We start from the raw sequence: 18925 nt of genomic DNA on the forward strand, positions 1-18925 counted from the left end.
TTTGAAACAGCAATATCTGAAATAAGAACTGTGGGTTTACATTTAGCCAAAAAAAAAAAAAAAAAAAAAATTCTTCAAAAGGCCACTTGGACTAAAGAATACTTTTATTTATTCAGGCACTATGCTAATCATAGCTTCCGTTGGCTTTAAGAGAATGTATGGGTACATACTTTTAGGACTCAGAGATGTAAAGAAAGAGTTACTTTACAAATAATTAAAATTGAAATAAACTTCAAAGAAGATTAAAGCATGACTTTGCTCATAAATGTCAGATTTTCTGCTATTTAATATAAAAATATAAGGGCTTCTTTAAGGACATATTGTGTTATTGCTTAACAAAAGTGAAAAACTTTGGTCAAAATCATGAAATATATGTAAATAATTGTTAATATCTTAAAGGATGAATTGACACAGGTATTAATGATGGTTTGTAAAATTTACTTACTTTTAAAACATCCATCCATCCATCCCTTCCTTCCTTCCTTCCTATCTTCATATCTAAAGTGAACTCTCCCAGGTTCTCCACCAAACAAACTCGGCTTTTATTTTCCAAAACAATAGGCAGCTTTTAGTTGTAGAGACAGCTCTCTTAATTGCCTCCCTTCAGCAGAAATTAAAGATAAATTTGAATTAATACAAACATTTTGAGATTTGTCTAAGCCTACAGCAACACAGAGCTTTATACAGTACTGTGGTTAGCCCAACAGTGCTGCCCTTTTCTAAGTGCAGGAAGGAACTGAAGTTTATTAGAAAATGTGGAGAATTACAGAAGCCAGGTAGTAGAGATTTGGATGGGTCCTTGTATATCATCAAGCTCAATGACCTTTTCCTACAGATGAGGAAATTGAGACCCAGGGAGGGGAATACTTGTTTATAGCTATTTTACTTTCCACTTAGTTCACCTTTGTTAATATTTAAAATTTACTGAGGAGTTATTTTATAGATATTAATTAGGCACCTTGTAATATAGGAACATCATTTTTGATGACTATGGATTTATTCATCTAAAAAGAATTTAGTGTTTGTTTTCTGATATTCAGTAAGATTTGTCTACATTGCCTGAGTTTGAGTGCCAGCTCTGTTGCTTATTAAATTGGTAAATATAGGAAATTTCTTAATTTCTTAGGGCCTCAGTTTTTTCATCAATAAAATGGGGATAAAAATATTATTTACCTCAAAGCCTTGCTGTTAAAATTAAATAGGTCCATACATGTAAAGCACTTCCAACAAAGCATGGAGTATAACAAGTACTCTATCAGGGTTTGCTATCATAGTACACTGAGTAAGTACTATGTGCTAGACATTGGACTCTTAAACTTCTGTTCACAACCAAGCTCCAAAGAGTGGTTGACCTTGCATATTCCCTCTGCCCCCACCCCTTGCCTCCAGCCATCTGTACGTCAAACCTCTATAGCTATATTTTAAATCACATCACTCTGCTGGAACACTTTTGATGAAGATGATCAATGTGTTGAACATCTTTCAATTTCTATCTAATATGCTTTGATGAATTTGACACCTTTGAAGGCTCATTTGTCACCATCAAAAAATATCTCTTTCTTCTTCCTTCCTAATTCTCTGTTTACTCCCCAAATTCCTTTAAGGTCTCTTTTCCTAACTCCTTACACATGGTGTTATCCTGATTTTGGTCCTCCATACTTTTTTCCTCATTTTGCCACTTTTCATAGGCAAAACCTTTAAATACTGAACCACACATGATTAGAACTCCAGGACCTATCTCCTGAATTCCAGACACAGTATCTCCATTTTCACAGCCTTCAAACATAAACCATCATTTTCCGCCTTTCTTCCTTATTTCATTTGATAGAAACCTCATGTGTTATTTTTACTCCTCCTTTTCCCTTATTTTTACAAAGATTTAACCAACAAGTTGCATGGATTAAGTGTCCCTGGAATCCTTCTTTTCATCTCTATACCAATTCCTTGGATTAGTCCACATCATTTGGAAGTCGATTTACCAAAACAGCGCCTGGTCTCTCTATAGCTATTTAGCACCTCTTAATTCAATTTCTCCACTATTACCAGACAAATATTTTTAAAGTGTAAATTTAAGCATGATACTTCTCTGTTGGGAAATTTACAAAACAATCAAAAGTTGCATCAGTCCTTTATTCATTCACTCACCAAGTACTTATGAATAACTATGGGCCAAAAGCTAAACTGGGCATCACATACAAAGTAGACATAAAATGATCCAGTCTCTGGATGAGTCTTCCAGGGTCTTGGGTGCACTCCTCAATAAATAAGTGCTGAAGAAACAAATAAGCAAGTACCTAGCTTCAATCAAGACGATGGCAGGATTGTTATTATGAAGTATTTAAAGAAACATAAGTATGTTTAAATGTTGAAGGATTGGGGTCAATGGAGAAGGAAAAAAGAAATATGTTATATCTTTTATCCTGAGAGGTGATAAAAGAATGACCCAGCATATAGACAAAACAATTCGCCTTCCCTAGAAACTATCAGGGGTAAAGATGTAAAGACACATTCAGATGTATGTATGTTTTTACATTAGGGCCAGGTATTTGAGAGTGTTTCTATCATAATAGTCTCTACTCTCTGTAAACTAGGGAGTACCATATTGAGAGTATGGATGTTAGGAAGGGTTGGTAAGGAGTGAGGTGAATGATTAGAATAAGTCTTGAGATAATGGTAAATGGAGCTGGCCCTGGGTGTCTCAGACTGCCAACAACACAGAGCACCCAGATGGCCTTAAGGTGAACTGTCCAGTTTCTGTGCTTTCTTCCAGCTGTGCTCAGCAGTGCAAGTATAGTTGCGGAAGGAGGGTGGGAGGATTGATGATTTCTTAGGATTTTTAGGCCTAGATCAATGGAAGGACAAAAAAGAAAAAAAAGAGGGAAAGGAATGTGCTGGCAAGACAGGGATTTACCATGAAATCTTCACTTGAGAAGTAAAACTAGAAGTAAAACTAGAACTCTGTTGAAAGATTTAGTGAACGGATTGCACAGCTTCCTAAGAGTAATATGCGTTCTGGTTATGTTCTGATATTAAAAGTTTGAAATGAAGTTTTCTAAGAGGGAGCATTTCCAGTGCTTCCTCCACCCACAGCTTGGCAAGATCCAAGGGGTCACTAAAGTGGAGTGGAGATAGTTATTGGATTTAAGTTCGTCAAGGTTATTAAGATACTGGGTGTTGGATGTCGAATACATGTGAGGTGAGGTAGAGAATCTGAACTGGAATTTCAAAGCCATAGATTATTCAGAAAACCAATCAATTCAACATTAAAAAAAAAAATTCAGAAGCAATAGTGGTGGTTTATAATGGAAACAAACACTACTAAATGCCTGAGTAGTGATTACTTCACCTAAAGATTTCATTAATGTGTCTGAACTAAAAGATTAGAAAATTAAATATATAATCCAGTAAGCATTTTTAGTTTTTATCTGTTCTGGGATTTATTAACATTAACTCCTTTAAATATATTTTAGTATTGTTCTGTTCATGCATATGCATAATTATTAGATATAAATATATGTATGGGCAGCAGTTGACCGTTATTCAGTATTCAGAGTTTTGCTTCATAAAGACAGAGCTTCCAGATGAATAAACACTTTCCTTTTGTACTACACGCACACAGACACATGCACACATCTATTTGTATTTACCCAGATTCTCAAAAATGGCTATGTTGGTCTAGATAGAGTGAGGATATGGTAACCTGAAAGAACTGCCTACTCCCTTGATAATTTTTATTTATTACATGATTCATATCTATTGTTTTAGAAGAATTCAGGCATGCTCCTAATAGCTGATATGAGGAGAATCCCAAAGGAAATGCTAAAGAGGTTTAGTTTCCATGTGGGCACCAATTTTTAAGAGACATTCACAATAGAGTGCTACCGTCTAAAGGCTGGCAATTTCCTTTCTCTCTTTCGGTTTTGTAGCCTGTCTCTGTGCTGAAAAACTGACCAGCTCTTTCTACCTGCAAATCTACAGTCTCCTGAAATAATATTTGGTCAAATAGTATCAGTGTTTTCCAGATAAAAATACTCCAGCCTTCCACATAAGAAATAGTGTTATTGCAAGCTTGAACTATTGAAAAAATAATATTGCCTCCAAGGGGGTACACCATCTTAATAAGACATATCTTCAAGACAAGGAGAAATGTACTTTTCAAATCCTACATGCGTTATAAACCACTGCTTACGAAACCTTTGTTCTAAAGTGTTACCAGTTTTACCTGAGGCAGGCATTTTACCGCATTTAAAAGGTCTCTAAGGATGCTAAGGAATCTTAGGTGAACCTGCAGGCCTGGTGGATATAATGAAAACTAAAGTTTTTGTTTTGTGAAGTTTTCTCAAGGCTTTTCCCATGGGCATTGAAATGTACTTCCATTTTGCTAGTCTAACTTCACCATGTAGTGCTGGCAGGAATTTTAGAAAGAGAAATAGCTGGTGGATGTAATAAACAAAAAAAATAAGGCTCTTTCCTCCCTCACCTGCTGTTCTACTCAAGGACTGTGTGGTAGAAAATATTGTTAGTCTAATTAAAAATAGATGCCAACGGTCCACAAAAGTAAGAGACCAGTGTTAGTTTTAGCATCTTTTATTTTTTAACCTGTTTTGCTGGTTAGCTCTAGGAAAAATTCAGGCATCCACCAACATCAATTTTTTTCTCTCCTTTCAAAGTTTTCTCCTTTCTTGCTCAATGAGTCCAGTTATTTTGTCTAAATCATTTGGGTAAACTAATTCACACTTGAGGGCTAGTGCCTTATTTTATTGCTCTTCCCAGAGATATTTCTCGTTGTTTTCTTTACAGACATGAATATTTTTATCATTTATTCTTCTAATGTAGATATATATTCGAGCATCTACTATGTGCCAGACGCTATTCTAGGCCCCAGAAAGAGAAGCAAACAAGACGTTAAATATCCCCAGTGTTATGGGGATTACATGTTAACGGTGTGGGGACAAAGAAGAAACAAAGAGATTTTCTAATATACATACACATGAGGAAGTGTTAAGTGCTAGAAAAAAAAGTACAACGGGCTAAAGAAAGAGTGGCTGATGGGCTTCATGTGTGTTGCCCCAACTGTCAAAATCAAGAAGTAATCCTGTTTTATTGTTCATAAACACCTTAAATATGGACTTGAGCATTTGAATAAAATTGCTTTTATCCATTTAATAGCGATTAAAGTGGACACAATAGGAAAAGTAACAAAAATGTTTCCCATTCAAGAGAACATCATGAGAGTGATGATAACAGAGAAATCTGATGTTGAATTTGGCTATTTTGTGCTAAAATTTTAATGGGGAAATGGATAAAAGTAGTGATGACAATGCACTATTAATCTCTGGACCTACACGGTCGTCACTGGCATACGTGGACACTGAGCACTTGAAATATGGCTAGTTTGAACTGAGATCTGAAGAAAGAATAGAATACACATTGGATTTAGAAGGTTTACTATGAAAAAAGATTGTAAAGTATCTCATTAATTTTTAAGTTGGTTGCATGATGAAATGATGGCATTTTAGATATGTTGGATTAAATCAAATATATTATTAAAATTAACTTCACCTGTTTTGTTTTTACCTTTTTAAATATGGCCTACTAGAAAATTTTATATTGCGTATTTGGCTCATACTACGTTTCTGTTGGATAGCCCTGTGCTAGGCTACTGAGGCCTTAGACTAAGGGTTAGCAAATGTTTTTCTGTAAAGGGCCAGATAGTAAATATTTTAGAATTTATGGACCAAGAGGCAAAATCGTGGATATTATGCAAGTAGTTATATAGCCATCTAAAGTTTAACCATTTAAAAATGTAAAAATCATTTTAGCTCGCAGGTCCTATGAAAACAGGCAGTGAGTCACACTTGGCCCGTGGTTGACTTCTGCCTCAGAGTTTAGTGGAAAGATGAAGGGTTTCAGAGTCCTGGGTTCAGATATTGACTCTGTCACTTAGCAAAAAGGGTGTTGGGTCCAACACTTAGTTTCTCAGTTTCTTTTTCCTTAATTTTAAAATGGAGGTACCAACATTGACCCCTGCAAGGATGTTTTAAGGATTTAGTAAGATTTTATGGAAGTGGTTTGTAAACCACCTGATGCAGCATCAGTTTCTTATTTGTTACAAAGTGTGACATTACCAATAAATACAAGAGTATTTTGCAAGCACATTTCTTGGGGGGGGGGGAGTGGAATAAACACACATACACACATTATTACAGACATTATCAATGAAAAAAAGACATGAAGACGAGTCATATAATAACAGTCTACATTGTTAGGGAACAACAAAACCTGTATTTTATGGTATGTGTGGCCTAACCTTCTAAAGAATACATGCAGCCCTTTGATTGTCCCCAAAAGAGTCAGGGGTTACTTAATGCAATAAAGCAGATTTCTGATCGTGAAATTTTAAACAGCAGGGTTGGGGAGTAACTTTGAACAAAAGTCCTACTTGAAGTCTCTCAAACATACCACGTAGAAAATAACTCTAATATCTAGGCCTTTTTTTTTTTTTAGCTATGCTTCTTAGTCTATTTGTAGTGGGAAGATTGTTAGATCGCCGCATGATACTAGTATCCATGGGTTGAGAAAAATCCTAATGAAAAATAACTTCCAAAAGCTCTGTAAATATTTTACTTTTTTTGTTTTTGTTTTTAATTAATCACAACAGTATCTGAATTAATTTGGCCAGAATTTGTAACAATGTATGCAACATATAATGTATTCAGTTTACAGTCTTTGATAAATACCTGGATTGCAAACTCATTTGTTGTATCTGTGTTAACGCTTAGGGCTGAACACACCAAGTGTGACAGATATCTCCTTGGTGAATAATACTCATCCTATGACAGAGATTCATGAGAAATTTAGTTAACTTCATTTCACAGTAATGCTGACTTAACGTTCAAGTACCCCAGTTCCTGCCACCATGTACCATGAACCATTATAGTAAGTCTTTATATCCCCCCCTAAATTCTGTAATCCTGCTTCATTTTTAGATGTGTATAGCATCATGATCTCATTGTTTCTTTGGCCTTTTGGTGGCTAGGAAAATTAAGTCTTCATAAGAAGTGGTTTTTTTTTTTTCGCCCCACTGGTCTCATAGGACAAGGCAGAAAACAAAACTATTCACAGTGGCTACTGTTTCAGTTGCTTGTGGCTCAAGTGCAATGAAAGTTTGACTCTGAGTCTAAGTAGGTACTTCCTTGAGAATTTTCAAAAAACCATTTTTTCCCCACCATTGTATACTGATGCACTGTAACTGCCGTGCCAGGTTTTTCTACAAAATCCCAAGGATTCCAAGCAATTTAATCAAGAGATTACAAACTCTGAAAGGGAAATCAGTCCAAAGTATAAAGTCCATAACTAAGTGATTGAAATGCTAATCTGTCAGCATTCATTTAATGTGGAGAACAGAGCACATCTCCAGGTACTTCTTTGAAACTCAAAGCCACTCAGACAATTATCCAGAAGATCAGTTGTGAAAATTAGAATCTGCCCACTCTTTTCTCTCTCAAACATACTTATCATTGGAGACTTACCCTGATTATTGATTAATCTGAGTTTATGATTGAGTGAAGAATATGTCGTATTTATCCTACAGAAAAGATGAAGCCATATTACTTTGACTCAAATTCTGGTTTTGCCAAGTAACATGTGTATGATATTGGACATGTGATTTAAGCTCTCTGGTTTCAATGTCCTCATTTGGAAAATGGAGATAATAATAGAACCTACCTCATAGGGTTATTAATGAGGTTTAAATGAGTTAATATTTATCAAGTGCCTGGAACAATGCCTGAAACAGAAAAAACCCATGTAAGCAATTGTTAATTAAAATAAATGTGGAAAGAGAACAGACCATAAGGATCTAAGACTTAATCAGCATGTTTGTATATCCTTCTTCTTAGAAGGCTTTATAAGAACTCCTGTAATTTAAATAGAAAGTTTTCATTGTAAATATCCTTTTGGATATTATTAAAATTTTAAACTGGAAGATATTTTGGATATTTTTAAATCCAACTTTCTTATTTTGCTAATGAGAAAAACAAAGCCCAGAGAAATACAGTAATTTATCTAAGAATACATGACTAGTTAGTCTAAGAACTTGGACTAAAACCTGAATATTCTATCACTGATCTAGTGTTTCTTTCAGTGTACCATACTGACATGATTAACATTTTTACAACCCCATGTCTCTGTAATTTCAAATTTTTTTCTACATATCCAGGATCTAAAAGTTTAAAGAGAAGGAAGGAAAAGAGGGCATATTGTGACTAACACGTGAGGCCTGCACATGCCTCCAGTATAGGGTTGTCAGATAAAATATAGGATATCCTGTCAAATTTGAATTTCAGATTAATAATGATTTTTTTGTATAAGTACGATCTATGTGATGTTTGGGACATATTTATACTAAGAAAATTGTCCTTTGTTTATCTGGAATTCGAATGCAACAGGAAATCCTGTATTTTATATTTTAATTTGCTAAATCTTGCAACCCTATCCAGTCCCAAAAGATGGGTTGATCAGTGAATGTACGGAAATGTGTTACAAACACTTGCGTGTATCAGCAGGTGAAAACAGAATCCAAATTTGTGACTTTTTGTAAAGAAGGGACAAAAGTACCATATTGCAAAGGGCAGAAGCCATCATCATGACCTCGTCTTTGACTAAGAAATATTTGTAATATTAATAAGAGCAATGGCCAACAGTGAATGTTCTCCATGCGCCGGGCACTTTAACTTTATGAGTATCATTACATTTAATGCTCACACAACCTAGTTAGTTAACTAGTGTTGTTGTCCTCATCATAGATGAGATGAGTCAGTCCGTTTGGGCTTCTATCCTAAGAGGTTTGTTTGTGTGCATCATGGGTGAGCTGCTCCTTGTTGCTCTGCATCCTGATCCATGTTGTCTTCATCCAGGGACCAGGTAGAGGGAGCAGCCTCCATTCGGGACATTCCCAGTCTCGTGGCAGAGGGAAGAGAGATCACAGTGGATCTACATCACAGCTCTTAATGCTACTGCTGTTAGGTGGCACGTACCCCTTTGGCTCACATGTCATTGGCCAAAGCAAGACACGTCTATGCCTGAGGGTAGTGGGGCTCAAGAGTATAATTCTCCCTCACGACAGAGCAGCACATATTTTCAGCAATAATATAACCTACCGTATGTGGAAACCAAGGCATCAAGAAGTGAGGGGGTTTGCCCATGGCCACACACTGTGGTTTGGACTCAGGCATTCTGAGTCCAGAGCTTGTGTTTTTTTGCCCTCTCCTGTATTGCCTTCTTTATATGTGGGGACTACAGTCTAGACATATGCCCCACATCTGTTAGGCTAAAATCTGAGCATGGTGATTGTGAAAAGAGAAGACCTGGGATTTTTGTCCTGCAGGGTAGTTCTGGCTGCCTTCTGGGATGTCAGCTTCAGAAGCATCAGTAGGTCACACTGGGGACATTGCTCTCTGCGTGATGCATAATACAGTAATTGAAATAGAAGGTCTTTTTACTTGTGCTATATAGGGTTTTTAAAAATGTATAAATAGTGTCCTGCACGTTAAATAAGATCCATTAGCAAAGCCCAAACACCATTAGCCAGTGAAATGACTTTTGGTCCCAGATGTTTGTACACTTTTTCCATGATTCACATGATTGCCATTGAGTGGTTACACCTCCTTTACCAACTTGAATAATGCATCACACTTAAACTGACATCTCACCAGAGACAGAGTGCTTCTGCAGGGCCTTGGAGAGCCTGGGCTATTGAAAACAAATGAATATTAAAGGGAAATATTAGGCCTCATAGTGGAGCATGGCTTGCTGCATAAGAATGTTAAAGTGATGTTATTGGCAAGTTGGAGAACACAATAAGGGCAAAATGATTATAACAGATAGTAAAAAATGACATCTTATGAAAAATTCATTTATTACTTTAGAGAACTTGTTCATAATTGTAACTGTTTTCCCATTGTGGTAAGAAAACATAAATCTTTTTTCTTTCATGCTCAGGTAGGTAATTTTTTTTTAACATTTTTTCAAAACTTAGATCTATTTGCATTTCTCTAATTGATGAAAGGAATGAATTTTACTCAAATCACAATGAAACAAAACAAAAATTTGCATATAATATTTCTAAGACGAGATTCTGAGAGCCCTCACTTGATCATGTAATTTTACAAGTACATTTTATGGCACATAATTTTACCATAAACAGCCACTTTCCATTCCAGCATTTAAGTGATCCAGAGCAAGGCTTTATTGACGCAACATGAGGACAGATCCCTATAGGTCCAGACTTTGAAACTTTTCCTTCTGTAAATGCATATAAACTTCAAAGATTAAACTGACATTAAGCTCCACATCACATTTTATATTCTCCTCCAAATAGGGCAGAACACTTTTATTTGTGGGTCAGTATGTTATAGGACAGCTAGCCCCCTCTTTTAACAAATGAGTCTAACTTAGGGAACCATGCAAAGGAGTCTAAAGTTATGAACTTCAGTACAACTTCTCCTTTGTTGAAAGAATATGCTCTTTTTTGATTGTTTTCAGCATGATTTAGATTTATAGGGCTTAAAGTGCTATGCCAGAGTCAGCAATCACTTGCTGGTCGATGGTTAAGAAAGAGAAGGGGAGGCATGGGCCAGAGAGATTGTTCCCAGTCTTATCTCATATTGGAATTACTTGTGGAAATTTATGAACTTCTCCTGTCTGGGTTGCACTCCCAGTGATTATGGTTTTCCTGGCCTGGAGGGCAGCCTGGGCATCCGGGATTCTGAGGTACAGCCAAGGTTGAGAAGCACAGAAATCGAGGGCAAAGAGCACCCTTATCAAAGTAGGGCAGCCAGATCTTATGGAGACATTCTCTTCTGGCTAGAATTGTGATTAACCTGTTGCTCCTCCTTCTCGCTTGCTTTATCATATATTGAGTCCTTACTAGGTGCCAGACGAAGTGCCCTACATGAATCCTATCACCAAAGCCTCAACATAAACATATGCTTTATGGCATCATATCAGCCATGTTTTGAAGATAAGAAAAAGGAAGGCAAGACAGGTTTAGTAACTGGCACAGAGCTGCACACCCATAACAGCTTTGGGTTCGTTTTTGAGAGCTGAGGGAAGGAATGCATTTTATTCTTATTAATCTTATGTCAGTTACAAACATGCCTCATTCACAGTTGGTATGCTTTCCTGAATTTATATTTTTTTGTGTTTGAATTTGTGTTTGTGAAAAGGAAATTCTTTTGAAAGTTCAGGGAGACTCTCTTCTCCCCAAGTATCCCCCTCCAGCTTCTTATGAGTGCATGAAAATCTCCCAATAGGCAGCTCTTAGGTAAGATTAAATATGACTATTCTATTTCTGTCTACGAATATCCACAAAGGGGGAGATGAGTTTGGTAACATATTAGCTATACAATTTTTTATACATAAATATATATTCATTAACCCAAGCTTTCCAAAGTCTCACCCCAACTTTCCAACCCTGGGAACTTAGATCAAATCCAGGACATTAAGACAAAGAAAACAAAGGAAAGGTTAACTTTATAAGGCACTAGCCTGAAACTTCATACGAGCACAGGAAACAGATGGATAAGAGGACAGGAAAGTGAAAGGGACATTATCAATTTCTCTAGAGATTCCTCTGCAGTTTTGCAAAGGAACCATCTCTACCTCCTTACGACTAAACTTGCCTTTTGCAATCATCCTCTTTGCTTTAAGTCTCTAGCTTGTATACATGTGGTTTGCACCTGAATTTTTTACTCATTCACATTATTTTTCAATGCTATTCTTGGTCTAATGCATTGCTATATATTTCATACAACTAAGCTATTGTCCAGCAGGCACATGGACTATAAGCAACTAATTAGTGGTTGTGGAGACAAAAACTTCATAGGAGGAGTGAAGACTGGACTTATTATATGAAGTTAAATGGGACACTGGTGTGGATGGATTGTTTGTTTTGCTGACAGGGGACAGCATGACAACAAAATTCATCCCCCCTCAAATTTGTTTGGCATCTCTTAGGAAATTTAGACATCTAAATGTCATGACTTTATATGAACATATCACTGTTAGTAGTTGATTTTGGTTCTGTCTGTATTCCCTGACTGCTGTGAGCAGAGTCAGTGATTGCATTCATTCCACGAACGACCGTGTTAGTTGCCAAAGAGGAAGCCACAAAATGATTTGTGGCCACTCCATGAGATCCCAGGAGTAGTGTCTTTAACCAATAAGTGCTATTAACGGTAAAATATGAGGCCATGTGGTTCATCTTCTAATGATTATCCCAGAACCTGCTCGTACCAAAAGTGGCCCCTGGAATCAGTGTAGTCGTGTGCTGCTTCCATTGTCCTAAGTATTCTGCAAATGCCTACACTAGATGTATTTTTCACAATTACTCAATCAGTATATTTTCCACTTTTTGAGTAACTGTGTACTTGAAGACACTGGGATTTCTTTTGTTGGCCTGAAAATGCTCAATGATAAAACCAAGATGTTTTGTTTGAAGGAGGTGTCTGTCTGAATGGCCATACGTTCTCTAAATAATCAAGGGCCAGTCTACACCAAGGAAACCCCAATTAGCCTGGGATAAAAGGTCTTGTCAGTAAAAGAGATGGAAAAAACGCTATGTGTTTTGGGAATTCATGAATCATTCCAGGGGTTTAAAATCTGTCATCTGTTATAATAGCAAACAGCTGAGGCCTTGAGGCCTTTTTTCATTTAAGCCGTTCATGTCTTCATGTCAGTGTGAAAAAAGCATTTGCTGCATTCAGGGAATTCCAATGAACACTCCCCCAAGGGATTTTGAGTTGGACTCTTTTTATTGCACCACAGGGCCACAGTAGTTCTGGGAGAGATAAAAGGGAATTCCTCTTAGTTCTCATTTTTTAAATAAGTCAGGGCATGTCATTCCTTTGGTATTGTCTTTGGTATGTGTTCTAGTTTGCTAATGCTGCGGAATGCAGAACACCAGAGATGGATTGGCTTTTATAAAAAGAGGGTTTATTTGGCTACACAGTTACAGTCTTAAGGCCGTAAAGTGTCCAAGGTAACACATCAGCAATCGGGTACCTTCACTGGAGGATGGCCAGTGGTGTCCGGAAAACCTCTGTTAGCTGGGAAGGCACGTGGCTGGTGTCTGCTCCAAAGTTGTGGTTTCAAAATGGCTTTCTCCCAGGACATTCCTCTCTAGCAGGCTTGCTCCTCTTCAAAACGTCACTCACAGCTGCACTGAGTTCCTTCTCTTTGAGTCAGCTCATTTATATGGCTCCACTGATCAGGGCCCACCCTGAATGGGTGGAGCCATGCCTCCATGGGAATATCTCATCAGAGTCATCATCCACAGCTGGGTGGGGCACATTCCAAGCAAATGTAATCAGCACCAAAACGTCTGCCCCACAAGACTACATCAAAGATAATGGCATTTGGGGGACACAATACATTCAAACTGGCACAGTATGGAAATAGTGCTGCTTGAGCCTCTCCTCCTTTCTTGCACACCAGAGCAATCCTGTACCTTCAGTACTGGCCGATAGACTGGCATCTGTCTTTCCTGCTCTATCCTGTAAATCCCCAATTTCCCTCACTCATGTCCAAGAGAGGAACAAACACAAAGCAAAGAACATTTCCCACACAAATAAGCCAAATCATTTTTTTTTTAATGAGAGTGAATTTGGTTATAGGAAACAGCCAAAAACCTTTAAAATTAAATCTTCTAATAAGATGGGCAATAAGAACACGTTGGGTAATAACGGCCAGCCGACTGAGAAGTTAGATATTATTGGAATATAATGGGACTGATTTCCTTTGTGATTTATTCATTGGTTCAGGAGGTAAATCCCAAAACAGAAACACGAAAACATTTTGAACAATAGGTGTTTCACTGGAATAAGAACACCACCTTACAAGGTGACTCCTTGGGGGACTGAAGCTTTGTGCCTAGCTAAGCTATGCAGTGTTTCATAAAAGGATGCATGGACTTCACAATTTTCTCATAACATCCATGTTTGATTATTCATTCAATTATGATGAAGACTCTTCTCACCCTGTATAGCCATGTCTTTGAAAATACACAATTATTTGAATTTGATTAGAAAAGTCTGATTAACATTTATTTTTAAACTTAACTAAGGCGAGTTAAGTTAGAATCAATAGTGATGGTGGTGATGGCGGTGGTATAGGGTGGTCGTCACTCTCTTTTCCACCCAGACTAACCCCATGGGGAGCCAGGAACATGTGACCCTTAGGGACCCATAAGGGCCCTTTGGCTTGGTTTTACCCATTCCCCTCCCTGACACCACAGATTCCTTTGTCCTAATAACCATCAGTTTAATTCCAAGGCACTGAGATGGTATTAACTCAGTCTTATATCATTGGAGGTTGTTTCAAAAACATTACATCTGATCTTACAAATTCATAATTTCCTTTTCAAATGATTATTAATAATAACATGTAGACATAACTACTATAGTTACTTTGGTATGCTTTCGTATGAAAAAAGACTTAAAAATTTTAAACTAAGTGTTGAAATTGCATGGGATTCCCATGGGTCGAAATGAAAGTGGTGACCATGATTGAGGTAGACTGTGAAGTTTGGGGAAATGTGAGAAAAATATGAGGAAATGTAAAGAAATGTGAGGGCATAAAGAAAAGAAGTGAAAGTACTGTTAGGTGAGAATCAGGCCACCTGTTATATCACTTAGTGGAAAAACTTTGATATAAAAGTTTTATTGTTTCATTCTACTTTCCTTACACTGAAATACTCTATAAAGATTGTGAATTTGAGTGAATGGGTCAAATTCAACATAATTGCAATATAAATGATTAAAATATTCTAATATTCTATAGATGCTACACTCTCTGTAAATACAGTGATGAACAAGAGTGGGTTTTAATTCCAGAAACTTGTCACATGGAAGCAACTCAGCTCACACGAATACTAACATCCCAGCAAGCCAGTTCTCGGCTATTGTTAGCTAATTTTAAAGATGTTCACAGTTGCCATTTAAAAAAATATGTACAATTGCTAAACCTATTCAAATTATTTTTGTAGTATACTTCTAGGGAAAAAAAATGCTTCATATAATGTTTTAAATGTGTCTTTTTCAGGTTGATGAAAGGATATGTATAAGTTGGCCAATTAAAGGAAGCTGTAAACTTCCTAGGATTTACAAACACTATAAAATTCTTACATCATATAGATTCTCCTTGCCACTGGCAATTGGCTTTGGCAGTTGTAAAATTGATTTTGAAGTAGGGGGTGGGGTGGGGGCTTGAATTTGATCCAGCATCCCAGCTAATTGGAAAACCATGCTTGTGATAAAGCATGTCTTTAAAGTGGTCAGGATAGCAGATGGTCTCTAAAGTAAATTAAAACTAACAAGCCCAGCTCAGGCATGCTTGACAGCAGCACTTAAAAGGCAAATGGAAACTAGACAAAGTTCTTTTACTCTGACAATGGCAGTATATTCCATATCTCTGTTCCCATTTGGAAGGGAAACCTGAAGGCATATGCTTTTTAGCTAATAGTCTCTCATTAAAGTGAAGTCTCCTTCCTCTAGTAGCTCTATTAAGTCTCTTCTCCATTCCTTCATCTAGGGTTTATATAGGCAGTCTTTTATTTTGAAAGTATTTTTATGATCTCATAGGGCAGTTATGTTCTAATAATCATTCTTTGACCCCCACCCCCACCCCCAACAATAATTTCCTTTCTCCCAGTTACCTCCACAGCACACACTGGCGTCTAATGAACTAGAACATTAAACCATAGAGAGGAGGCTCCCATGCTTGTCACTCATTCTCAGTGCTCTTGGTGGCTAAATCTAATCAATCAGACCTGAAAGCAGGAGTTTAAGCTTTGTTATTGTGTCACAGATACCTGGAGAGCTGTTTCCTTTAATTTGCTTAGTTAGCATCAGGCTGAGACATGATAGGCTGCTGGTGGATCAAAACTCTCTTTCCTTTCAAGAAGGTATCATGAAGTTTTCAATGGGATCCTGTTAATTCCAATGGGTTGTGTTCTGGTTTGCTAATGCTGCTGTTATGCAGAACACCAGAAATGGATTGGCTTTTATAAAGGGAGTTTATTTGGTTACACAGTTACAGTCTTAAGGCCATAAAGTGTCTCATGGCATCTGGAAAGGCAATGGCTGGCATCTGCTCCGGAGTTCTGGTTTCAAAATGGCTGATGTTCCTTTTTAGGCATCTGCTTGCTCCTGGGTTGCGTTCTTCAAAATGTCTCTGTAAGCTGCAGCTCCTCCAAAATGTCACTCTCAGTTACTCTGCATCTGGGCCTGTGTGGTTCTTTTTAAAGTACTCCAGTGATCCAATTAACACCCACCATGAATGGGTGGGGTAGCACTTCCATGGAAATTACCCAGTTAGACTTTCACTCACAGTTGATTGAGTTAATCTGCATAGAAACACTTGAAGAATTACAATCTAATCAACATTAATATTGCCCCCACAAGATTGCATGAAAGCACATGGCATTTTGGGGAGCATAATACATCCAAACTGGCACAGGTTGATTCCATTAATTTAACCACAGAGTTTTGCTAAGAATATGGGAACCCCTATTCTGCTCTTTTGTGGGAAAATGAGAACCAGTTTTGGGAATTAGGTCAAGTTGATCAAACAAATTCCTTGCCTTGGCCTGAATTAGGGAGTTAACTCTGCCTGCATGTGCCACTGGAATCCTGTTAAATATGTCACTTTCATAACAAGAAATGGTAGCTATAATATTAGCAGCAGACATATAATACAAGTTCTTGAGGTTTTTATTTAGTATTGTACAAAACATATTAGAATATTATTTGTTCTCTAGAACCTATGTATTTTGTTTGAAAGAGCTAATACTTTATTCATTCTGTATCTCACATCATAAACTGGGCGTGTATTTGACACTTGGAAAATATTGACTGACCAAATGGTTATTTGGTAAACCTGTAACAATGTTGGTTTTATTGAATGGTCAGGAATGTTGCATTGTAATTATACAGTATCCTAAATATTTTGGAAAATCTCTGGACCTTTCTGGTAATTCATTTGATTGTGATGTGTTCTTCAAATACTCATTACATTTCCACTATCCTTATATCTTCAACAATCTGATTTTTCAATAGTAGTATTAAGAGATCCAGTGCCATTTAAGGCAAGTCTCAATAAGTAACAGTTTTCATTTTTCATCTGGATAAATTTTACTGTCATGCAGGCACAACTTTTCCTGGGGAAAGTCTTTCAGTTAAGTGGGCAGCACTTTTGTTCTCTGGAGTTCATTGTTTTACTGAAATGCTTGCCACCAGCTTGTGTGTAGAAATACTGGTTTGACAAGAAAAAAAGCTTAAGAAAAACAAGAAATGCCCGATTTCATCTGTTGCAGAATGTATGCATTTCTTTACAACATAGCTGCTTACTTTGGCATAACTTGTATGTGTATTAAAATAAAAAGAAGAAATAGACAAGGTTTTCCTGCTTTGTACTCACACTTGCTTTCTATTTACTGTCTTTTACATTTAATGTGTTACTACTAATTGAAAGTTATTTTTATAATTTGTAGTTTACAACAACCTTGTAGGAGCATGGTATTGTATTTTACTAAGGAGGAAATTGGCACTCAAATTTTTAACTGATTTGACCAGGGTCATTTAACTGATGAAACTGGGAAGTGGACCAATGTCTTTTCTACTGGACTCTGGTGATAATACTCTGTAAGTACATTTGGATGCATTACTTTACCCCCTCATTTCTGCATTTCATTAGTTCTTGACTGTTGAGATATAAGAGCAGAGCATCCATCCAACCTTTGTTGAAATTGAAAGACATGTGACCTTCATGATACAGTCAGACTTTGTGACCATGCAATTCAGCTTCGTGTGGGTCCCTGTGCAGTGCTGGCCTGAGCCGATGTGGGCTGCAGCCCCTGTGGAGTGGTGCTGATTGATTTATTTTAATAATCTTTTACTCATCCATGGAAAGCTTGTTTCACTCCCTGGAAAAGACTCCAGGAGGTGATCGTTTTTCACTAATCTGCTTCGTGTGTTGTATGAACAGTTCGGCAACTGGCAAATACACACAAGATGAAAATTCAATAACTGAAGGGGGGAGGAGAGTCTCAAGGAGCAATATGTTTCCCTTCATCCCTCCTAGATACTATTGATTTTTCTTAAACCAAGACATTGCGTATTGGGTTTGATCTTAACACTAAGGGTGAGAGCATCGTCTCTGACAAGCCAGACTTCTGCTCCTGGGCTGGTGATCAATCCTGAGATGTGTTCCCAGGCCTTTAACTCTCCATCTTTGATGCAGCAAAGTTGGAATGTAGCAAAGATGTAACCGTGAGAAAAAATATATAAAAGATTCCTTTGTTTCCTGGTACTGGCAGAACCTTGGGCTAGACGGGGGGCATTGCAAAGTTGTCTAAGCAACTTTCCACCTGGTAAGCTATTCCACATTTTGACTCCTAAAGAGATGGCAATCTACCCTATCTTCAGTTCAGCCTCACGTGACTATGAGGAGCCAACAGTCTTACTAAATAAAACACAGGAAGAGTGTGGGAATTTTAAATATCCTGAGCTCTTTTCCAGATCTTCTTCAGACCCAGTCAATCTTAGGATTTCCTGAAATCTATATTTTCAGGGGTTGTAATGGTAGTAAGTCCCATTTATTAAGCATCTACTGTGCTAATTATTTTACAAATACAGTTTCATTTAATTCTTGCAACAAGTTTACGAAGTAGTTTTACACTGAAGAGAACTGATTCTCAGATAGACTAAATACCTTATTAGTTGCTTTATCACGTATAGTAAGTTGAAGAGTTGGAATGCCAGCCCAGGTTTGTCTCACTGAAAAGACCATGCTCTTTCTATAATACTATGCTGTTTCAATAAACTTAACTTGTAAAAAACTGTCTTTTTACCCTCCCATATTTCTC

The sequence above is a fragment of the Choloepus didactylus genome, chromosome 9 (genome assembly GCF_015220235.1).
Source record: "Choloepus didactylus isolate mChoDid1 chromosome 9, mChoDid1.pri, whole genome shotgun sequence".
Taxonomy (NCBI): Eukaryota; Metazoa; Chordata; class Mammalia; order Pilosa; family Megalonychidae; genus Choloepus; species Choloepus didactylus.